At 44.1% G+C, this 24,909-nt stretch overlaps 1 protein-coding gene across 1 annotated transcript in view; it reads left to right on the top strand.

The window, feature by feature from the left end:
* The window catches only part of GLRA1 (glycine receptor alpha 1), a 96,882-nt gene that overhangs the window by 7,055 nt on the left and 64,918 nt on the right, over positions 1-24,909 (top strand). The window lies entirely within an intron of this gene.

Here is a 24,909-nt window from a genome sequence, read left to right as displayed (position 1 = left end):
CAGTGCCTACGCTTTGTAATGCAAGCCCTAATGAGGGGTGCTGAGGCCCCAACGCTTTTGAAACTCCTTATAAAGGATCCCTTTGTGGTTTTCTGAAGTTGATATTGTCCGAGTCTCCCAAGGCTAATTCAGTGCAATTAGATTACCACTCTCTGCCTTTGAATTCAGCTGTTTTTCAGTGTCCGTTGCTAAACGAGTTTACCGTCTCAAAGGGGAGCTGCTGACAGTCATTAATCCCAGCTGTGAAATGGGTGGCGTTCTCTCTTGCCTCATACACTGGGCAGCCCCAGGCACCTAGAGAACAAGTCTCCTTGCTTGCAAGGTCCTTTCTCCATCTCCCATGCATTCACTCACAGAGAATCGCACTTTCTTTCAGGGGGGTCTTAAGTACCAACAGAATCACGGAGACTTAGGGCAGTTCTATAATTCAACAGCTCTCAAATCTAGCTGTGAGGGGCTTATCAAACATACCGCTTCCCACCATCATACTAGACTACTGAAACAGAATCTTTCAGGATGGGGACCCAGAAACCTCTAAAGGTAACAAGAGTCTCTAAGTCAGTGCTTTTCAAACTTCAGTGTGTGTATGAATCACCTGAGGATCTCATTAAGATGCTAGTTCAGACTCAGGAGGTCTGGGGTGGGGCCTGAGAGTCTGCATTTCTAGCAGCCTCCACGTGATGCTGATGCTTCTGTGGACCAAATGTTTGAGTACCAGGGTTCTGAATCATGCTGACTGGGGACCCCGGACATAGATCAACCCTTTTATTTCGCAGATCAGGAGAGGAGAAATGACTTCCTCAAGATTACATAGTGAATGTCAGCGCTCCCAAAGCCCTACACAACTGTGCTCATCCCCCAGACTTATTCCCCTACAGCCCACGTGCCCTGAACTCTGCCACTGTGCTTTCCTTCCTTCAGCCCTTTCACACACTGTGCTCCCTCATAAACATAAACACGCACCTCAAGAAGGGTTCCTCAGGGAGCTATCCCCATCCCCACACTGAGGGGAGTCTTGGTGTACCAAAAAGTTCTCATTCACACAGCTGGAAACTACCTTGTGTGACATCTGGATAAAGAGAAGGGGCAACTGAGGAACTGGCTTTGAATCCTGGCACCAAGGGGCCCTGGGACACAGCAGTGAGAGCCTATGGGGATTGATGGAAGAGGTAGAGCAAAGGGGATCAGAAGGAGGGAATCTGTGGTTTCTTTTCTCCAAGGATGATCTCACTGACCAGTCTTCCTGTGCACATTGTACTATCAACTCTGCATAACTGGAGGCTTACTTAGAACTCTCATGTTCAGAGAATGCCGCCCCATTCTGCCATCTGTCTGACCTCAGAACCATGTCCTTCCTTCCTCTCTCCCCCTCTGACCTGTCATTCTTTCCAGAAAGTATATTAGTATCTGATACATCAAATAGAGTGACTGTCATGATCTTCAGCCTTTGAGAGCTCCGTGTTTATTGCTGTGCACTCAGTTATACAACAGTCCCCAGCTCCAGAGGAATGCAGCAAGGTTGCTGCAACCCCGGGTGCCAGGCAGACTTGCAGAATTCTCTTACAAGAGCACTTTACAGTTTATAGAGTATTTCGCATCCGCAATCTCATATGAGCGTCCCAATCACCTTAAAAAATAGATACAAGGCAGTGGTTACTATCCCCATTTTAGAGCTGAGAAAACTGAGACTTGGAGAAGAAAAGTGACTTCCCTAAGACAATGCTGTTAATCTCAGGGTAAAGTCAAGATTCAAATACAAATCTCCTTCCTCCTAGCTCACCACACTGCCTCTTTCCTTTTAAAGCTGGCATATATCTATATTCCTAAGCTACAGCTGGCATATATACATCCCTAAATATATAGATGATCGATAGATAGATTAGATAGATAGATAGATATAGACATAGATATAGATAGATAGATATAGGTATTCCTCTTTTATATATTCTTCTCAAAGCTGCAACCACTGTGAGCTGATGTAGATATCCGGCTAATAGCCCTCACCCTCTACCAGTGGGCCACGGGGGTAGAAAAAAGCCTATGAGCTGGGAATTTCCCATCAGGGTTTTGGTTTGACAAAGTCATAGTCTTCCAATTCTTAGCCAGATAGGTATTTCCTTCTCTCTTCTTGATCGCTTTTAATTGTACAATATATGCATACATTCTCTTTTTAAAAAACTCTGATACTAGACTTAAACCTAAAATCCCCTTTGCTGATGATCTCCAGGTCCCTCCCAGCTTTTATTTCTTTAAGGGGTATCCTACTTGATCATTTTTATTGATATATATATATATACATATCAAATGATAGTATGTATATTTCAATAGTTATACACACATATGTTGAAATAAATATTGAAATCTATTGAACTATATATACTATCTATTGAAATATATATACTATCATTTCATGGAATCAAATTGCCCATGTGATCCTGCAACTTATTCTGTTCGCATATCAACATGTCTTGGAAAGCTTTATCTGTCGAGGCATACATCTCCACCTCATTCTTTTAACTACGGCAATACATTTTATGTTATGGATATCCTGTTGTTTTCCAGCCATTCCTTTATTGATGGGCATTTCTACTTGTTTCTGATTTTTCCACTGAAATCAGTGCTGCAATAACCACAGTGTACCTACATCTTTGTGAACGAACACAAGACATTTTTCCAGGCAGGTAACAGGAACAGAAATGGACTAGCTGGGTCACAGAGCATGCGCAGCTTCTATGTTAACAGACACTGCAGGCAGACATGCCTTTCCTCCTTCCCTTATAATTCTCCATCTCAGCCTTGACTGCAACAGCTCAACAATAATCGTTACTATTTATTGAGTGTTTATTGAATGCTAGGTACTGTGCTAACATCACATGCCTCATGTCATAAACCCTTAGACAAAAGTACTATTATAATTCCATTTTACAGGTGGAAAAACTGAGGCATTAATAGGTTATATAGTTTGCCCAAGGTAAGACAACTCATAAGAGGCAGAGCCATGATTCAAAAATAAGTCTGACTGCAGAAAACATTCTTTTTTTTTTTTTATAGTAACACTAATCTTCATTTATCAATTTCCCCCCTCCTTTCCTTTGAATTTATTTACTTATTTATTTTTGGGTGTGTTGGGTCTTCGTTTCTGTGCGAGGGCTTTCTCCACTTCCAGCGAGCGGGGTCCACTCTTCATCGCGGTGCGTGGGCCTCTCACTGTCGCGGCCTCTCTTGTTGCGGAGCACGGGCTCCAGACGCGCAGGCTCAGTAGTCGTGGCTCACGGGCCTAGCCGCTCTGCGGCATGTGGGATCTTCCCAGACCAGGGCTCGAACCCGTGTCCCCTGCATTGGCAGGTAGACTCTCAACCACTGCGCCACCAGGGAAGCCCAAACATTCTTTTAACCATTGTACTGCCACTATTACTCCAAGAATGAACCCAGGAGGAGGAGGAGGGAGGACACTGAACTGGATGAGGAAGATGGAGGCAAAAAAGGGAGGAGTGTGCCTCTTCAAAAAACCAAGGACTCATCTCCTGCAGGTGGTTCTAGATAATAGTAAAGTTAACACACATCCATAAACAGATGTGAGTTTCTAATCTCCATCCTTCACAGAGGAGGGAAATTGCACTACCTTCCACCCCTGGAAGAGAGTATGTGGTTAGAGCTCTGTCTCAGGGTAGAGACAGGTCCCTGCAGCACATCCTTTCTTCTTCATCCCCAAATCACTCCATCGAAAGAGCTATCGGGGATTATGGGAGAGAATGTCTGATTGAGTGGGGATGCAAGGAAGAAAGGCAGCATAATCTCTGGCCCGTTTTTAAATTGTTTTTCATTGCGGATCCCTAGTACTCAGACCAAAGACCTTCTCAAGCCTCACGCTCTAACCCCCAGACACACAGGACTGAGGGTACCCAGTTTCCCTTCATCTTCTGTATGGGAGATTGGAGAGGCAGCCCGATCTCCAGCGTCGGAGATCTCACCACAAGCTCTAGAATTGCTGCTCCCAAAGCAGACCTAAAGGACTTCTCAGAACATCTCTAGGCCAGGAAAACATACCCAGTCCATATGAGGGCAGGGGAGCAGCATGCGGAGAGGCAGCAAGGACTGGGCTAGTTCTCCTTTATAATCAGGAGCATTACTCCAGACAAGGCCTGTGGGGAACCTAAACAACACTGTCTCCGACACCTGTTTCCAATAGCTATCTGAGTGACACCAGAGACATTTCTGAATGTGTCGCTAGCAGGCCTGTTGCTAGTAGGAGAAAAGATACAATAGAAATAAAGTCTCCTAATGTCAACTTTTGAAATAAACTTGCTGGTTTGTTTGTTTGCATTATAAACATTATTCATTCACCATAAAATATTTAAACCACGTAGGGAGATATGTTTAAAACCAAAAGGCACAGAAATCCTACTCCCTAAGGGAAATCACTTAACAATTCAATATTCATCTTTCCAAATAATTTTAATAACATAATAATGGCAAGAATGCTTACTGTGTGCCTGACCCCTTTCTCAAAGTTGAATATGTGTTAACCCATGTAATCTTCAGAACAATCTTGCAAGGATATACTATTATTCATCCCATTGTATAGATGAGGCTACAGATGAGGAAACAGAGAAGTTAAATAGTTTTCCTAGGGTTGCCAGCTTGGAAATGGCAGTGCCAGATAGAAATCCAAGCAGTCCGGCTTCAGAGAGTCTTTAACTGCTGTGCTGCAGGCGTAAGCTGTTCCTATTTTACAAAAATGGGGTTATACTAAACACCAAGCTCTGTGGTGTCCCTTTTTTCCCCTCAGCAATACTGTGTCAGTGCATGTACAGATGGATCTCGTTCGTCTGTGCGTTTGTGCGGCCCTTCGCTGAGAACACGGGGCTTTAGTGGGCTCTCGCTCTCAGCTTTGCCACAATGTAACCCCACCTCCACCTCCAGCTCCTTCCCTTCACACAAACCAAATTCCACCTCAGATGAATTTCTTATTGGTCTGCTACATGCCCATTGTGCTCAGCTCTGTACTTTTCTCACACTGGTCCCTCTCCCTCCACGTATCTAGAAAAACCCCTCCCCTCATTTCTGCCCTGAAAGGCAAACCCACCAACTCTGGATTCAAGCTCAGGTGATTTTTGAATCCTACCTCTGTCACTTCCTTGCTGTATTATCTTGACAGTTTGCTCAAACTTTCTGAGCCTCAAGTTCCTCATCTTAAAAAATGGAGATAACACCTTTACCGATAGATAAATGCAGTCACCTTTAAGCCCTTTTTCTGAGCAAAGCACAAGCCCTGAGTGAATTCCCTCTCCACTTCTCTGAGATCCCATCCACGCCTCAAGAGCCCCTGCTAGCAACACTTCCTCCACGAGGCAACCCCAGACTGCCACCATCACTACCCCCAACTGGGCATGGATTCGCCTTCCTAAATCCTCTGGGAGATGTAGGCATTAACCCTCAGCAGTCAGTTTGCTCAATGTGGCCTTACATACATTTGGGTGCCCTTCTAACCTTCCTGCTGGATTGTAAGCCCTTCAAAGGCTAGGAACTTAATGGATTTCTTGGTTCATGCGAAAGGCCAACACAAAGACAAGGGACACATCCCCTGGTGCATCCCAGAGTTTTCAACTTGCTCCATTTCCCCTCATAGATAGTATCACCCCAGTGGTTCATGTACTGTATGTTAGATATTCAGTGCTTATTTAATTGAATTGTTTTTCCCCAATATGCCTGCTCCCATCCTTCTTTTATTGACTCTGCAGAGGCCCAGGACTGGAGGCTTCCAACCAGCCAACCAAAGCACTGCTATGTCTCACCACGACCCCTTTTTGCTCCAAGAAATGAGTCACAGTGAGAGTGAGCTAGACATGCAGCTCAGCCCTGGCTCAGGAGCTGTTGCAGTGAGTTGTTCAGCCTTATCCTTGCTGTCTGGCCGAGCATGTCCAAACTCTGGGCCTCTCAAAACATCTAAGCCATTGCAGATAAGGCTGCTTCCCACTATGACCTGGGTCTGCAGAGAGGCCCCTTCCATAGGACAAGGCAAACTTTCTAAAATGGTTTTCAATCGTGCAGAAAACATGGACCTCTTTGGAGACAGTTTTCTTGATGTGACCTAAAACATCTAGTAGAAAAGAAAAACTCTTCACAGGAGCCAAGAAAAGACTGCATCATGCCCAGAGAGAAGGGGCTTCGAGGAATTCATTGAAAATGCCTTGAAATATGAAAAGCTACACTTCCTGACAAAGAAGGCAACAAGGTTTAGTAAAAGAGTCAATCCCCATTCTACCTCAAAATTGGACAGCCTAGAGATTAGAAAAGATCTTCCTCTCCTTGCAGGCGCTGCTCTGACTTTGTAACTGAGTCACAGTTTTTCCATCCCTAAAATAAGATTGGACTACATAAAGACTCCACGTCTTTCCAGCTGTCATTGCATAATTCTTAAATTAAGTTGGCTCATAGAAGACCCAGAAGTTAAAAACTCTGGCTTGGGAATCTGTCAAATATGTTCTGGAATCCTGGTAATACCACTTGCTATGGTATACTGCTTTATGCCTTGGAGCAAGATTGTTTTTAAGATTTCTAAGCCTCAATTTTCCTCGTCTTTAAAATGGCAATAGGGACTTCCCTGGTGGTGCAGTGGTTAAGAATCCACCTGCCAATGCAGGGGACACGGGTTCGAGCCCTGGTCCAGGAAGATCCCACATGCCGCAGAGCAACTAAGCTCATGCGCCACAACTACTGAGCCCACGTGCCACAACTACTGAGCCTGCGAGCCACAACTTGCCACAACTACTGAAGTCCGTGCGCCTAGAGCCCGTGCTCCGCAACAAAGAGGAGCCACCGCAATGAGAAGCCCACGCACCACCATGAAGAGTAGCCCCTGCTCACCACAACTAGAGAAAGCCCACGCGCAGCAACAAAGACCCAACGCAGCCAAAAATAAATAAATAAATTTATTTAAACAAATAAAAATTTAAAAAATGGCAATAATAATTATCCTTCCCTGACAAATCACCCTTCCCTGACAAATCACCCTAAGAATTCAATATGAGAAGGCATGTAGAGTGTTAGCACTGCTTATAGCACATAGCAATTGTGCAAAGCGGGAAAACCATGATTACTATTATTAAAAAGGGATAGGTACAAAGCATTGTGGGAGCATAAAGAAGAGTCTGACTAACTCTGCCTGGAGGTGGGGGGACAGTACAAAGTTGAAGACAATTTTAATAGGAGTCAGGACACTTAAACTGGGCCATAAAGAATGAGTAATTCACCAGGTGGCAAAGAGTGCCAAGAGAGGATGATGCAGGCAAAGGAAAAGGGCTTACAGAACAGGCAAGCTGGATGATGTGGAGTTCAAGGACACTGATGGGCCAGCTGTCCACCGTTGCCTAGGCTCAGCCCAGTCCTGCTCAGCCTTGTTCTCTCCCAATGGGTCTTTTATCAACTGGAAGCCCGGCTAAGAGTGGATAATTTATTCACTATCGAAAAAATATTTATTGACCTCCTACTATAAGCCAGTAATCTTTCCACATTCTGGGGACAGATACAGCGACGAGCAGAAGAGATGTGGTCCTTGCTCTCACACAGCTTAACTTCTACAGGTGGGGACAAACAAAGAAACAACTTGGGAAACTACAGAATTTCAGGCCATGGTCAGTGCTCCAAACCCAGCCAGAGAATGGTTCCCTGGACTCCATCACAGGATGCCTGCACTTTCACACACGCCCACTATCTCCCTGAAAGCTTATATCACATGGAGGTGAGCAGGTGGGAAAGGACTGTTTCCTTTTACCGATGAGGAAACTGAAACTCTGAGAGGAGCAGTGATTCATCTAAAGTCTCACAGCCAGTAAGTGCCAAAGGCAGATGACCTCATTCCATGAAGAAAAGTCAAAAATACTGAGGATGAAAGATTAAATAGGGGAAAAAAGCAAGTAGCAAAATAGTATGTATAGTAGGATCCTGTTTTTATTTTTTTGATGTTTTATTGTTCTCATATGGGGAAAAAAGTCTAGAGAAATGGACCCAAAACTGTTTATAGTTGTTATTATCTCTTGAGAATGAGACTATGGGGGACTTTTTATTTCCTACATTACATATTTTAGTAATGCTTGGATGTTTTACAAGAATGTATATTACTTTTGAAAGCTGGAAAGTAGTTTTGGGTTTTTTTTTCAAAAACAAAAAGAGGATATCAGAAAGCATGGGCACAAAATCAAACTTGGAGGCAGAGCACAGCAGGGACAAGGTCACCAACGAGTGTCTATTTAAGCTACATTCATAGTTTTCCATTCCCTTTTTTTTTTTTTTTTTTTTTTTGGCCACACCACGTGGCATGCGGGAATCTTCGTTCCCCCACCAGGGATCGAATCCGTGCCCCTTGCAGTGGGCTCAGAACACAGATTCCTAACCACTGGACTGCCAGAGAAGTCCCCTCCATTCCCTTTTCATGTGAGAATGACATCTGTGACTCCCAACCCTGTGCCTGACAGACAGGAATTCCTCTAAATAATAATATTTATAATTAACAATATTATACATAACATGTATTTAGAACCTACCAATAGGTTGCCAGGAACTTCTCTAAAAGCGCCATATGCATTAACTATTTAATCTTTTTAGCAACGCTAGGAAGTAGGCACTGTTATCATACCCCTTTTGTGGATGAGGAAACTGAGGTAGGGATCTTCCCAATCTGGGATGCCTGTAGGCCACCCGCCAATCCAGCTCAAAGTCTTCATATGCAGAAAGACATTGTACAAACCTCTCCAAAGATGTGGCGGGGCAGGGAAGAGGGAATAGAGTCTTTGAGGAAGAAAACTGAGAGGCTCACTCCAAACCACAGCCTTTCCCAGTGAGAGAGGTGAGGAGAACCTGACAACACACTTCCCCTCAGTTCTGCTACCCAAGGTCCTGATTTTCTTTCCATCTATCACCATGGGGTTTATGAAGACACTAAAGAAAATAAGAAATAATACTGGGCAAGAAATAAAAGGGGGGAAAAGACAAGAAGGGGGAGAAAAGAGGGAGACATGCAGAATAATAAAGAGGAAAGACCACTCAACACAGGTCTACTCTGGGTTCAGCCAAGAACTCACTGTGGGAGTCTCTTTCCCTCCTTGGACCACAGTATTCTCATCTGTAAAATGGATGGGTAGACTGTACTAGATGACTTTTAAGATCTCTCTCAACTCCATCATTCTAGGATTCAGAAACAAATGAAGGGAAAGGAAGAAGGCAGAGGACCAGAAGGGAGAAAAATGTTGGTGGGAAGAAGCAAATGTTAAGGAGGAATAATGAAAGGAGGAGGAAAAAGGAAGGCATCTCCCAAAGCAGGTAGAATCTGCTTATTTTGTTGAAAGAGGAGAAGGAAGGACTTTCACATCAAAAATTACAACAATAAAAGCTTTATTCTCAGGCAGCCAACTCCATGTCTCATCAGTGAGAGCCATGGCTGATTTTGGTGAGGGCCACGGCTGATGTTGGTGGGGGCCATGGCTGATATTGGTGAGGGCCATGGCTGATGTTGGTGAGGGCCATGGCTGATGTTGGTGGGGGCCATGGCTGATGTTGGTGAGGGCCATGGCTGATATTGGTGAGGGTCATGGCCGATGTTGGTGGGGAGCATAGCTGATATTGGTGAGGGCCGTGGCTGATATTGGTGAGGGCCATGGCTGATGTTGGTGGGGGCCATGGCCGATGTTGGTGGGGGCCATGGCTGATATTGGTGAGGGCCATGGCCGATGTTGGTGGGGGCCATGGCTGATATTGGTGAGGACCATGGCCGATGTTGGTGAGGGCCATGGCCGATGCTGGTGGGGGCCATGGCTGATATTGGTGAGGGCCATGGCTGATGTTGGTAGGGGCCATGGCCGATGCTGGTGGGGGCCATGGCTGATGCTGGTGAGGGCCATGGCTGATATTCATGGGGGCCATGGTTGATGTTGGTGAGAGGCATGGCTGATGTTGGCTGGGGGCATGGCTGATGTCTAAGGAACAGGGGCCTGAAGGGAACTGTGGAAGGAGAGAGGATGTTGCCTTGTTCTCTGGCCTGAGAAAGAAGACAGCCCCTTCCTGACAATGGGCAAAAATGATTAGCATATTCCCAGGTTCTGGGAGATGTCCTAGGGAAATGACTAGAAAATATGCCCAAGGGAGCTACAACTGCAACATTACCACACTGTGCCTGCGAGGATGCAATCCTGAGAACCATAAAACTGAGAAAATTCCCCAGGCCAGAAAGAATTCTTCCAAGGTCATTTCTTTCCAACCTCCTGCCTCTAAGTAGCCCTTCCCTAACTGCCCTGTGCCAAAGGACTTAGCACAGAATGACACTCAGTCCTATTCTCTAATCTTTTCATAGTTGTCTGAGGCATCCCAGGCATTGAGGCCTTTGAAGACAAAGAGAATGCTTCCAACGGATTGAATATACCCTTAATCCACGTGGCAGGTGCTGGGCACACAGTGGGCTTTTCACACCCTTCTGATAATTGATAATAGAATAAAATGGTTCTAATTTCTCGCTCTCTCAATAATATCTATTCTGTTGCTTAACATTGCAGTCCAAACATCCTTCCTTTTACTTACTCCACTGCCCCTGTTCCAAAGTCCAACCTGTCATTTGCCTGAGGGGACAGAGCCTGGCAGATACCCGCCTCTGCAGAAGTGAGCTAGAATACCCACTCTGCAGGTGACATCTCCAAATCTGGAATTGACCTCAAGGAAGAAATAAATAGATAGGACCACTCTATAAAATGAGAAGCACAGGTACAAATAAATTAAAAAGACCATAGATAATTGTTCACTTAACATATAATGAGCAACTTCTGTATACCAGGTTCTTGGCTAAGCAATTTATCTGAATCTTTTACTCCTCCAACAGACCTAAAATTAGAATTAAGTGTTCCTAGTTTACAGATGAAGAAACTGAGGCTCAGAGAGGTTAAGCAACTTTCAAGGTCATACAAGTAAGTAGCAAATTCATGATTCTAATCTACTCCTCAGGTGATTCGTCCTTACAATATGATACTAAGAGTTCAGCCTGTATGTGAACACTTCCAGAGACAAGAAACTCACCATCTCCTTAGGCAGCCTCTCCTATTACCGGGTAGCTCTAATGGGTAAAATATTCTTTCCTCACATGTATCAGGCAGCCACCTCCCTATATGAGAGGGATACATGTGCCTTCCCTGGACACTTGGAACAAGTGAGTGGGCTATAGAAGGTACCTAAACTGTGGAATCAGAAAGATCTCGTTCTATTCCTCCCCTACCACCTACTAGCCATGTAACTTCCACCATCTGTGCCTTATTTGCTTCAGCTGGACAATAGTAACACAAATATGTACCTCGCATAGTCTTTTGGAGAAGAAGAAATAAATAGTATTTGCAAAGGGCTTAGTTCAGTGCCTGGCAAATAGTAAATATTCAAGAATATTATTTTACTAATTTGAGTCCCTCTTCCCATGATAGCCTACAGAGATTTGTTAAAAATGATCTGTCTATGTTTTCTCTGAGCCAAATTATTCCTTACAGGTCAATTTCAAGTTTGTTTACCAGCCTAGCTGTTCCTTTCTGGACCTGCTCCAACCTATTAATGTCCCTCTTAAGATGCAGAACCTATGATGGAAAGTAATAAATTAGCCAAGATTTGAAGTACAGACCACATCCAGTATTTCCTGCCATACCTGCTTCTTTTAGTCTTCAGGTTTTTCTGAAGTTCTTCAGAATCATCAGGTATAACGTAGACTGGCGTAAAATTTTAGTGAAGAATATTTGAATCTTATGAACAGAAATTTTTATTTTTATTTTTATTTGTAATAATGGCTAAGATACTAAGTGGTTTCTATCTATCACTGCATCAACACTTGATTTTCTCCTGTAACTCCAGCAATCCTAAGAGCACTATCATTACCCTTATTTTACTGATAAAAAATTAATAAAACAGATGTGAAGAGGTTAAGTGACTTGCCCAAGATCACACAGCTATGTGGCAGAATCAGATTTAAGTTCACCAATCTATCCTACCTCCCGTTTCAAGCGTTTATGGGATACTTACTATATACATGCACTTTCAGGGATGAAAAGAATATGACACAGGGAGAAGACATAGGCAGGGCAATTTAATAGAAAAGGAAATGTATGGCACCAAGCTACATTGGACTTCTGAACTACACTGTCACAAAGATCTCTCCTTCTCCCCTCCAGCACATTCCAGTGTCTATGGCTTCTTGGGCAATGTGAGTTAAAGGAGAAAAAAGAAAAAGAAGCGGTCTTCTCTCTTCTTCAGCTTTCACTTACTCACCACTGCCTTCAGCCCTGGCCCCTAGCAGACTCCGCCTGGTGAAGAATTCATTTTCAAAAAGGAGCCAAGCTGCTGGTCCTGCGGTGGGGAGGGGCCCCTTTACACTGGTAGAGTCTTTCTGCCTTAGAAATATTCATACCCTTTGACTCAGCAATTTTGCTTCCAGGGCATGGACAGAGGTTTGTGACCAAGGGGGTTTTTCACAGCACAGATTATAATAGCTTAAAATTGGAAATAATATAAATGGCCATCAAAGAGGGATGGCTAAATGAATGCTAATACAGCCACACACTGGCATATGCAGTCATTTAAAATTGTGTTTCTAAAGGTTTAATAACAAGAGAAAATAAAATTCTCCTTAGAATCTTCAGTAAAAAACCAGGAAACAGAACTGATTATAATCTATAGAGAAAAAAAAAAAACCTAGAGGAAATTTACTAATATGTTAACAGTAGGTATCTAGATAATGGGATTTCCAGGTGGGTTTTATTTTTTTTCTTTGAACCGCATTGTATTTTTCCCATGTGTGTTCATTGCTTTTATCATCAGAGGAAAATGTTATTTTTTAAAGGATTGAAAGAATCTGGTCTGAGGGCTGCCAGCCAGCTTGTGAAGAACAGTTTTTGTCACTGGACAGTTTCCATCTGTGCAGCAGCAATTACTACTCCGTTATCATCAGATCATCTTAATCCTATTGATTGAAATGTCAAAGTAATTCTATTAATTTACTACTTAAGAGATAAATTACTAAGAACAGAGCAGGAGAATTACCAGAAAGTGCTGTGGTACTCCTCTAGGTGTGAGTGTGGGTGGTCCTTGTAGATTCAAGCATAAAATGCAAAGAAGCCTCTGGAAGTTCGTATATTCATTCCTTGTCATAGAGCTTAGATCAACCAATGAAAATCTGAATCAATAAAGATTGTATTGAACATTTACAATGTTCCAGGCACCAAAGAAACGCTGCAGAAGAATTATTTATTCTTTACCACAACCTGTGAGCAGCAACAACTATTACCCATTTTACAGATGCAGAAACAAAGACGGACAGGATAAGTAACTTGTCCGAAGCCACACAGCTAGTAAACAGCAGAGCCTGGCAGAATTCGTGTGCTTAACCCTGGACCATGCTCCTGTTTCAAACCAGAAATGAGTTCTTATTTGTGTAGTATCTTATGCTCTCTTCAACATGATTTCTTTTTTTTTTTTCCCTTGGCCATACCACACATCATGTGGGATCTTAGTTCCCCGACCAGGGATCGAACCCACACCCTCTGCAGTGCAAGCGTGGATTCTTAACCACTGGACCACCAGGGAAGTCCCACATGATTTCAAATAGTGATTTATAAGTTCGGATAGGAGGGATCTACACTCTATGGATGAGGAAAGTGATGCTTCAATATACTAAAGGACATGCTCACAATCACAGAAGAAAGAATCGAAACAGGTAGTAGCCAAACCTAGGACTTCTGACTCTACAGACACAGCTTGTCCCATTTGCCTCTGAGCCGTGCAACAAGAAACAGAGGGCAGTGGAATTTGGGCCCCCGGTTTTGTCCTCCTATGAGCTACAGGGAGGTGACCCTGCTGGAGGATCCTGAAGGTACAGGGTAGAAAGGAAGGAAATCCCAGAAGGAAAAGAAGTCTCAGTAATGACCCTTGCCATCCTTTCACCATTAGTCCTCCTTCCTCCTAAAATCAAGAAGGGACCCTAGCCACGGCACCTTGTCCTTCCCTCATCGTCCACCTCCTTGCTTTCAGCTCATTGAGTCCCACAGGCTTCACTGACACGTCTTCTCCTCAACACTCCTCAGTAAATATTCCTTATAGAAGTTTATACTAAACCACAGAGGAGCGGGAACTTAAAACAATGCATATATTAAAGTTGAGTGAGCTGTATTAGCACATTTGAACAGCTGCTCCAAAACATATGGCAAAATTCCACCTCAATTAGATTCGTATATCAACTCAGCCACCAAATTACCTTGATTACATCATTTAAACTTTCCAAGCCTCGGTTTCCTCAAGTGAAAACTAGAGAAGAAAATGGTTTCCACCTCATAGAGTGGTTGGGTGGATTAGAAAGCATGTATGGGAAAGTTCTTAGCACTGTGCGTGGCACCCAGAAAGCATTTGACCATTGGTAGCCATTGCTATCATTGTTAGTTAATCTCTGAGTCAATTTCCTCACCTATAAACGAAGATGATCATCCCTACTGACATTGCAGAGCCTTAATATACAGTCGTTAATTTATAGCAGGTGCTCAAAAAACATCTTTTCTTAATGCACAAGATGTCCCGGTCCCATAATTCTATGACTCTTCTTCCCACTTCTTCCCCAAGATGTTGGAACCTGCTGAGTGAGACAAAGAAGTTCCACCCCGCTGAGCATAGCTGCAGCTCTCTATCTTAGAGGATACAGGGGAATCAAGGAGGGCTATTTAGAGCATTATTAGAGCCCGGGAGCTTCTGTAAAACTCTGTATTTACATACAAATACCCACTTCAACTAAATCCTCTCAACTCACAGTAAAGTAGTCTCTTTCTGAAGACCAGTCACTCAGTTTATTAAAGGCAGATGCAGATTTTAATCCAAGTTGGTTTTTCTACAATATAAGGTCATTTCTTCCTCAGTGCCCAGTGAAGATTATTTACTATTTTCTCAACATCCTCCTTTGAATCACAGTCTCTTGGATGCTTGAAGACCACACACGTCCAAGCTTCACTCTTACGAAAACCTCTTTTTTCTCTGGGACAAACAGATCCCTTTTGCTGATGCATTTCCTATGGGTTCATTGCACCTTGGCTTATTTTCCGCTATAAGTTTGAACTAGTATAGATCTCGGAGGGAGAAGTGATATATTTTTCTAATAGGCTCAGATATTCAAGTACTTATTTGTCTTCACACTCTCTCTATTAATTTGGGAGTTCTTGGAAAACAAGGGCTATGGCATATCTATTACTGAGATACTTTTAAGAGAAGACTCCAGGGTCAGGTGTATCTAGGTAAGTTATTTAACCTCTATCAACCTCAATTTCCTCATGAGTAAAATGGGGGTAATGATATCCAACCCAAAGGATTATATTCAGGATTAAATATTGCAGACAAAGCTCTTTGTGTAAGGCCTGGTACTTTATAACCACTCAATAAGGGTTGTTATATTTTTATTATTTATATTCTGCTCAGTCACCTAGCACAGTCTCTGACATACAGTAGGCACTTCCTAATTATTTTAGATAAATAAGTAAATAAGTGAAGTAATAAATTAATGCCATCTCAAACGAGATGACTATCTCAAAGTACCTAGTGAATGAAAAAAGTTCACTGACCTAAGAAGGGAAAGAGTTTATGCCCACAGCATCTTTAAGCACCATGGCCTTTTGCCATTCAAATGACACCTGCAGTTGATAAAGGCAGGTGGTATTTTTAAAGATGGGTGAAACTGAGACAGAGAAAAATAAAATGAAAGACAAGTTGACTACAGAGAAATTCTGAGTGACAATTTAATAAATCGTCAAGAAGGGTTTATCCATCCCCTTCCCGTCTTTTGGGACTGGCCAAATAGTCAAGCAGAAGATGCCCCAGACCCTGGTCATGTTAGGTCTCTGCCATCTGAGACTCTGAGAAGGTCTCTTAACCTTTCGGTTGATCCTCAATGTCATCACCTGTACATGGAGATGCTGTCATGGGGGTGGCATCAAATGAATTGGAAGTGCCAAGTAAACCGAAAGTGTTATTTGTGTGAAAGTGATCACACTTTCACACAAATAACATATTCTTCTCAATCCATAATTTCCAATTCCCAGGGCTCCATGAATTCTCACTCATAGTTCCAAAGAATCATATAAACATTTCTATTACAAACAAGAGCAGCTCCTCAGAGGGACTCTGCAAATCTCTATCATTTGGGAGAGTCAACAGAGTAGTGTGGGCTTTAGAGACCAGCAGACTGTTGGGCTCTGACACTTATAAGCTATACGACCTCTGCTAAATTTCTGAAAATGCAAGCATCAGTTTCCCCATCCACAAAAAGGAGGTAATGCCGTCATCATCATAGGACTGTTGACAAGATTAAATACGGTAACATATGTAAAGGACCCAGCACATAGTAAGTACTTAGTGAGTAGTAGCTATTACTATCTTTAGCTAATATCATGTCTTTATCTGTTTTTATCATATTACTATTTCTCCTCAATATTTATACTCCTGGGTCTTTGCAACATCAAATGACCATTACCTGCTGATCAATGCAATCTTTTTTCCCAAAACTTTTTGTCTAGAATCCCTGAGCTCCATTCTCTGCAAAGACATACTTTTCCAGGGAGATTTATCTGATTAAAAAAAAACTGCATTGAAGGTAATGAGAGCCATTTGCTCTCCTGTCCGATTTGTGGGATACATGCTGATTACCCAAGGCCTGATAAGAGCTTAGACTCAGGCAGAGTAAGCCCCACAGGCCTGTTCTTCAGCACTCAAGCCTCTGAAGAATCCACCCCCCAAGCCCCGAATTCCTCTCATTGTAACTCATCCGGGAGGCTACTTTATGCCCACAGCCCTAAGGCAAGAATTCTTTAACCATGGAACCAGATTGCAGAATGACACTGAAGGTCAGAGGCACAGGAAAACTTCCCTAAGTGAGATACACAGGGACAGTCAGGGCAAAGTGAGATGGTTGTTATAGAATTATAATTAGTGACCTAAGGGAGGAGATATGCGCAGACATAGGTTTGACCTTGGACACTGATCTGAGTCATTCTGTGGGAGGGCTGTAGATGTTCCTAAAAGAAAATGGGATGGCTTCTTCTATTTTCTTGCCTTGGATTTTCCCAGAGGACATCAGGGTTTTCCCCAGGGACTGATTAAAGATTTGAGGGCTTTTTGACTCCAGTCAAATCACATCATTGATCCCAAGTACCCGCACAGCTAAATTCCACTTCCTCTGAAGTGCCAGGTGTATAATCATCCATTTAACAAATATTTACTGAGCCCTGACCATGTGCCAGGCTCTGTACTTCAGGAAAACCACACGGAAGAAGCTTGCCTAAGTCATGCTCTCGGGGTCTTGTCTACATAACACCTGATTGCCCCAATTTGGGGGAAAGGAAGGTTAGAGAGCTGAAGGTTGAGCTTGAACCAGAATACACCAAGGGCTGCCATGATTCCAGCCTTGAAACATGCACAGGGGGTAAGAAGAAGGGAAGTGAGAAAAGAGAAAACATCGACATAGTTTAAGCAAATGCAGTGCGGTACGCCAGAGTTAGACAATCAAGCCACATGTTCCTTAAGCCTTAATTTTCTTATCTGTAAAATGGAGACAGACATCCCTACCTCTCAGGTTGTTGAAAGGATAAACTGTGATAAAATATGTAATGTTGTTTTTTGCCACCGGACAAGAAAAATTAAAACGAAGCTTTCTGAAAATAAAATGAGATGCTGTGAGCGGTAGACACTCCCTCTCCAGAACACACTTGATCATCTACAGGAAACGCTACCCTAGATAGACTGAGTTTAAGGAGCTATGATGCTCTAGGAGGACCAGGACTGGGGTGAAGCAAGTGAGGCACCCAGGGCACAAAGTTTAAGGAGGCGCTCACCCTCAGGTCTCCGCAAGTGCAGGGTTGGAACGTACACAACCCTGAGAGTGAGCGCCTCCTTAAATTTTGCCAGGAGCCTCATTCGTCCCACCCTGGTTCGTGGGGATACTTAAATAAAGCAGAAGAGTTTGTGGAGGGAAGGCTATGGAGAAGAACACACTGGAAACAATGACAAGGAATAAGAGACATCCCTAGAGAATCAGACTTCCCTAGGGGCAGGGGAAGAACCAGATGGAATCTCAAGGTTCCTTTCAGCTCCAAAGATCCAAGATTTTATCTTACTGCAGAGAGAATCATGTTCAAATACTTGTGCTTCTTACCCAGATAACGGTTCCTTAAAAGAGGCAGATACAGCAGTAGGAGGTGGGACAGGAAGGGAGAAGGGTGTCTTGTTCCGCAAGACCTTGGGGAGAAGTGGGCTCAGGGCATGCCAACTGTGTCATTCTGCTCCCAGGGGTGTTTAGCAGATCAGGAAGTGAGACTAATAAAATGTCAAGCACTCCCGGGCCAGCCTAAGCCCCTTACTGCAATCAAATAAAATCAGAATTGCACAGCTGGCCAGGGGAAGCCAGCTGTTGACCTGAGGATGCAACCCAGGCAAAGCTGACGGTGACCAGCAAGGCCCAAGCCCCCGGTGTCAGAGCCACGGACAGGAAACTGGTTCAGCCCATAAGGCCAGAGAGCGCCAGCCTCACTCAGCCCCACTCCTTCCCAGGAGTCTAGGACACCCAGCCCTCCCACCATCTCTCCATTCCTTTCCAAGGACAGCCTACAGGCAGAAGAAAGCTTTCTCCCCCAAAATACACAAAGTGGACATTGACAAATGTCAGGTCTTTCCAACAGTGCACAGAGGCAAAAATTCATAAAACTCAGAAAAATTCTGATTCCTGTCCCCACCTGCCCCCAAATACTGCCTTCCTCCTCTGAAGCACTATGGCACTCCAATTATGCCCCTAGGCTAGGTGGCAACCTCTTATGATTGTTTATACGTACCTAGCCTAGTCTATCTGCTGAACTATAAACAACAAGAGGACAAAAGCTATTCATCAACAAATGATCATTGGGTATTCCCTGGCGGTCCAGTGGTTAGGACTCCGTGCTTTCACTGCTGAGGGCCTGGGTTCAGTCCCTCGTCGGGGAACTAAAATGCCACAAGCCTCACTGCACGGGCAAGAAGAAAAGAAGATATGATCATTGACTGCTACTACCTGCCAGGCACTGAATGAGACAGACACAAACCCAGTCCACATGGAGGGCCTTGTCTGTGGGCAGTGACATTTTGATCTGCCTCTCCTCCACAGTGCCTTATTCAGATAGTGGGTGTGTAATAAATTAAATGGATGAGAGGACTGTAGAGCAAGAGGACCCCTAGAAATCAGAGGAGCCCCCTACTCCACAATCTAGTCCCTTGAAAGAGACTGATAATCCATCCTGCTACCCTTCCCAGCTGGGTCAGGCCCCAGAACCCATCTCTGAGCAATCACTTAAAGTAAAACTGTTTACCATGCCTGATCTAATCCAAAACTTCCATTTCACAGATGAAGAAACTGGGAACCATCTAAGAAAAGAAAAAGAATTAGCCCATGACCAGAGAGAAAGTTAGATACAGAGCCGAGACTATATCCCGGTTTCCCAGCCCAACCTTCATGTTTTTCCCTCTATTCCACAGTGACCTTTATAATTGTCTTAAGTAAATGCTCATGGAAGAATAGACCTTCAGACAACATCCAACTAGTTGACTTGGTACAATACTTTCTGCACAGAATGAATACCAGCTCATTAGATTACCTCCCTGCCAAGGCAAAGGGGATGTTCTAGCCCAAGTCAGAGGACACACTGCCTGGAAACCAAGTTGGACACCCACCATTTGGAGGTGTCTTTGGAGAGTGCATTTCCCAAGCTTGGCCAGGCCACAAGTCAATGTAACCAGAGAACAGCTGAGAAATCCAGATGGATTATTCTTCCTGTAAAGGCACTGAGGAGGGACAATCTTCATTAACTTTCAGACGCACCATATGGACATAGAACAGAGGGTCAAACCCTGGCTACTCCCAACCTTGCAGACTCAGTGTTCCATCCTCATCTCTCATCTTTGTCCTTTCTCTCTCTCTCCTTCTCTCCCTTTTTCTCTCTCTCCTTCACTCCCCCTTCACTTCCTCACACGCACACTAAACTCCTCTTAATTCTCCAAGTCCTCACTCACCTCTAGACTTTACACATGCTGTTCCTTCTACTCAAAACACTCTCCTTCCCTATTTCTTCCAGGCCAATTCCATACGCAACCTTCAAGTTTTATTGTAAAAGCCACTTTCTCCACAAATCTTCTTGGAAACCACCCCACTCCCGCCAAGTGCAGTTGGGTGCCGGTCCTCTGTGCTCACAGACTTCCTCGGTTATAGTACTGGCCACACCTCAGACACCTCCACTTGCCTCTTCCTCTCTCCTTCCCACATCCCTTCGCTTCTCTCTCTGCACCTCCGACTCCCTCCCCCAGCCCTATGCATCCCTCCCTTGGCTATCCTCAGCCTCAGAGTCCCTCTTCTGCCCCTCACTTCGTCCTTCCTCCCTTGTTCCCACCCCTGACCTCCTGACTTCTCTGCCCATGGTGAACTCAGGAGATGGAGTCTGCTGGGGGGACCCCCACTGCTAACCCAGAGTGGTCCTCGGGTGCGTGGTGCCACGAAGGGTCTAACTGAAACTGTTTCTCCCCAGCCTCACTGCCAACCCCAGCTCATTTGAAATTCAGATTGACAGCTGCATATTGATTCCCTATTTCCAAACGATGCTGCAACTAGAGAATGAGAATCTGAGCATTGATCTGGCCGGTCTTCCAGCAAATCCCTGAGGAATGAGGTGTCCCACTGGAGAGAAACGTGGAGACTGCGTGGGGAGGAAGCAAGACATGAACACTATCATACTCCGCCAAAGGGGTCCAGACAAATTCAAGTCCCAAGACCAGATGCGTAAAGAAGAAAAAAAAACAAGAGAGGGAATATTAACGGTTACTAGAATGATGGTGTAGAGCCAGAAGGACTCTTAGAGATTATTCTAATCCCCTCATTTCAGAGCTTGGCAAACTGAAAGCTGAAAAGGGAAGTGATTCACCAAAGGTCTCGAAGCTCCCACTGCACCCTGTCACCTTGCCTCCAGTGCCACTGTGGAACCGGCCCCTGGACTTTTCCACAGTCTCTTGTCATTAGGAGTGAAAGCTGATGGTCCTTTAAGTGCCAAAGTCTCCTAGTGTGACAAATGCCCCCACTAAAAGGCGACAGACAGTTCAAGGCTCTGTCCAGTCAGTGCAGCCATTGCCATAAGCCCTCTCAGCGAGGGACACAATGCTTGGTCCCGGGAGACCTTACGGTCCTTCTGAAAATAACTAGTAATCAAATCTGTCTAAATCAAGTCTGATTCACCACATTACATTTCAGTAATCCCTGAAACAATTTGCATCATTTCCAAATACTTTTATAGGGTCAGCAAATTCTAACAATCACGCATTTCATTTCTCGGACTCATTCCCAGCTTCTGTGCCCAGTACCTTACTGTGTATAAGCAAAGTCTTCAGCTCACCAGAGGCAGTGGCTCCAAATGTGCATGAAGGGCCCCTGGATGCATATTTTCTCTGCACAAAGGTGCAAAGCACAGATTTACTTGAGAGGGCCTTAGAAATAATTCTGTGCAAAATGTGTTGTCTAAATATAGCCAGAAATGTACAATGATCATCAAGTAGAAAGGCATGGCTATTTTGACATTCAAATGGAGGATTTATCTGAAAAAGAATTAGAGAAATTTTGGACTAGGGCAGTAAGGGATGGGGGGATGATTTTAGGTCGTTCAACACATAATAACATAGAACGATTATTTCAGTCCTTCTCATTATCTCGGGAAGAAAAGTCTCAGTTAGGTGTTACTATGTCTCTAACACCTTTCCTACAGTAGTTGATCTTCCTTTGGAACTGAGGGGAGGCCTCAGGCTTGGGACTTCAGCCAGAAACAGGATATAACTAGGATTTTTAAACACTTCTCTTTCTGTTTGGTTTTCACTGTACTCACTGTTATGGCTGTCCTCTATTATGGCAAGTAATACTGGTTTTTCGTTTGTGAAGAGTGAAGTAAGTTTCTTTTTTTTAAAGAAGTGAGACAATTCAATGAAAACTTTTAAGCGACTAATAGTAGAAGTGGTACAAGAAACAGGGCGAAAATTGTGGACGTGATATCCAAGAAACCACTGGTCCATGTTACGTGGGAGAGGCTAGACTAGAGAATCTCAAAATTTCCAAGAATTCTGCTGTGAATCACCTGACAAAACAGAGGACCATTCGACTTCTTCTTCAACTACTTCTTCCCCATTTTTAAATGTGGTAGATTCAGAGTTGTGTATGTCGGGATTGCCGGCAGTCGGATACATGTTTTGATTTTCTTGGATAACAATACGACGAGCTTCACAAACAAGTAGTAATAATAGCTACTATCATGACCTATACCCTTCACAAGTTATAAAAGTTTTTTCCTATACATTGTAGCATTTGGATGAGGCAGGACATGAAAATTTGAGTTCTAATCCTTTCATTAAAGTGCTGTGTGATCTGAGGCCAGTTACCTAACCTCTCGGAGTCTCCATTCCCACCAATTCAGATCCCCATGCAAGGGTTGTTAGTGAGGCAATGGCCAGGTGATCAGACTGTAAACACCTTGCTGCAGATGTGTGAGCTAGAATAACCAGAGGACGCTTCAGCTTTGTGGAGTATTCAGATATTAAATGGCATATTTTGCTAATAGCAAAGGGCAGCAGATAATTTGGGGTGAATTCATTCTCTCACTGTACTGCCTAATGGGATTCAGGCTTATTAAAGAGGCCTAAGGGCCAGAGATGGCTGTGCTGTAGTAATTGCTGGGAGGGAGTACCACGTTCCCAAATCTTATTATCTGAGAGGAGGGGCTTAGAGAGAACAGGAGCTTATGAAAGCTTCATAACTGCCACTCCAGAGTGGTTTGAGAAGTGAATCATAGCAGCAGCAAAGTCATAAATCACCAGTTGCATGCCTGTGGTCCCCTTTGCCACACCAGAGCCACACAGCGGCCATGGGTGTGGTGCTGAATGGAGAAAAGGCTGGGACTGTGGTACCAACCGTGGGCCATGGAAGGCATCTGGCAGGACTTCCCTATCATGTGGGGACTATGGTGCAGCTGAAAGCAGCAGTGAGACCAGAAGAACCTCCAGCCTGAATCTCAACTGCTACACACACACACACACACACGCACACACACACGCACACACACACACACGGTGAACCATCCTTGGCGTTTGTTACCTGTGCTATCTCAGTTACTACTTGTGCAAAACTTCTTTGACATATCAGGCAACTCAAGTTCAGAGAGGTTAGGTAATTTTCCCATGGTCACACAGCTAGTAAATGACTGAGACAGGATTGATTCCAAATCACCTGTTCTTTCCACTCTTTTTGAAGTATTCTCCATTACATGTGACAGTACGTTTCAGTAACACACACGTAATATACCCACCGCATACATACAGCCACGAAAGCATTTGACACTTTCACACTCTATACCCCATGTCCACATACATGCCACATGTACACACAAAAATGCCCACACTAAATACCAAGCTTAACAACACATTTTGACAGGAACACAGATCTTCACATTTTTGCATATCTGAATCTCTGTAACACAATCCACTGTACATCCACAGATGCCCCCATGCATGCTCTAGTCCCCACACACATCCATACACATCCATCCATTTATTCACATAACATGCATACACTTCACACCTAGAAACCTACCCACATCACACAAACTCACAAATATCCATATTCACACCTACAAAAACAGGAAAATGCATTTGTCCCTCATTCTGTTCATCAAAACGAGCCCTTCAGGATGTAAATAAGGAATGTTCAGATTACTAAGCGTGAGTGTCTAAATCATCCTGGAATACCTCTGAACCTTCAAAGGAATAACAGATTATTTTCACTATTTTTCATTAGTGGGTATAATGGTCTAATTATTTTAAAATTGTTAGTCCATGCATGTATATTTATGAATACTTCTACTAACCAGGACATTTGATTAATTAAAGTAGCCTATTATTCATTTGTTCATTCACTGTGCAATTACTGAGCACATTATGTGGGAGACACACTGTGGTAGACACAGTAGGAGATTAAATAAACAAACAATAAATACAACCACCATGATTGCTGGTCTCGGAACACAAACACAAGTAACTACCTGACGAGGTAGCATGGCCATGACATGTGCAAGACAGGAAAGGCCCCCTTGAGTGAGGGGACGCGAGAGGAGAGGGGACACAGAGACTAGACGGCTCTGAAGCGTCTAGTCCTAGAGAATGGGAAGACGACGTCGGTGCCACCTGGGCATCTGTGGTCTGGAGAAACAAGTTTGGGAAGGAAGCTGCGGCATTTGGTTTGGAATGAACTTGAGGCCTGGCAGGACATCGAGATGGACACGCCCCCCCCCCGGGCGTTTGCAAATGAAGAAAGGGGGCTTAAGGGAGAGGCCAGGGTGGAGAGATTTGAGAGCCACCCATTAGGGGGGATCACTTATAAACAGTTACAACTCTGAGATCAGAAAAGGAACCGAGGCAAAGAACAAGAGAGGCAGTACAAACCCTTGGGGGACACGACGTCCTGCTTGGCTAGGTGACAGAAGCTCTCATTTTATGCGACACACACAGGCATCTCTCTATACATGCACTTCCTCCAACGTACCAGCCCTACAGCACGCACAGCGGGGCTGCACTAGCTTCCAGCTCTCTCCTGGGTATCATTTCAGGACAGGGAAGCTCAGTTGCCCAAAGCAACAGAAATAATTGATCCTCAACCCTTAAGCTTCCAGTCTTGACGGTTCTAAGAATCTGCATGCCTCTGAGTGTGGCAGGGGAAGGGCCGCTGTTCTCAGACATCAGTACTTCTTACTGTGGCACGAATGAAGACCTAAAACTACTTTGTTGGGGGGAGTGGGGGGGGTGGGGAGGGGTGACAGAAAC

This window comes from Balaenoptera borealis (assembly GCF_965194805.1).
Source record: "Balaenoptera borealis genome assembly, chromosome: 2".
In the NCBI taxonomy this organism is placed as follows: domain Eukaryota; kingdom Metazoa; phylum Chordata; class Mammalia; order Artiodactyla; family Balaenopteridae; genus Balaenoptera; species Balaenoptera borealis.
The sequence above is the reverse complement of the archived record's forward strand: the minus strand, read 5'-3'. Positions and strand labels throughout refer to the sequence as shown.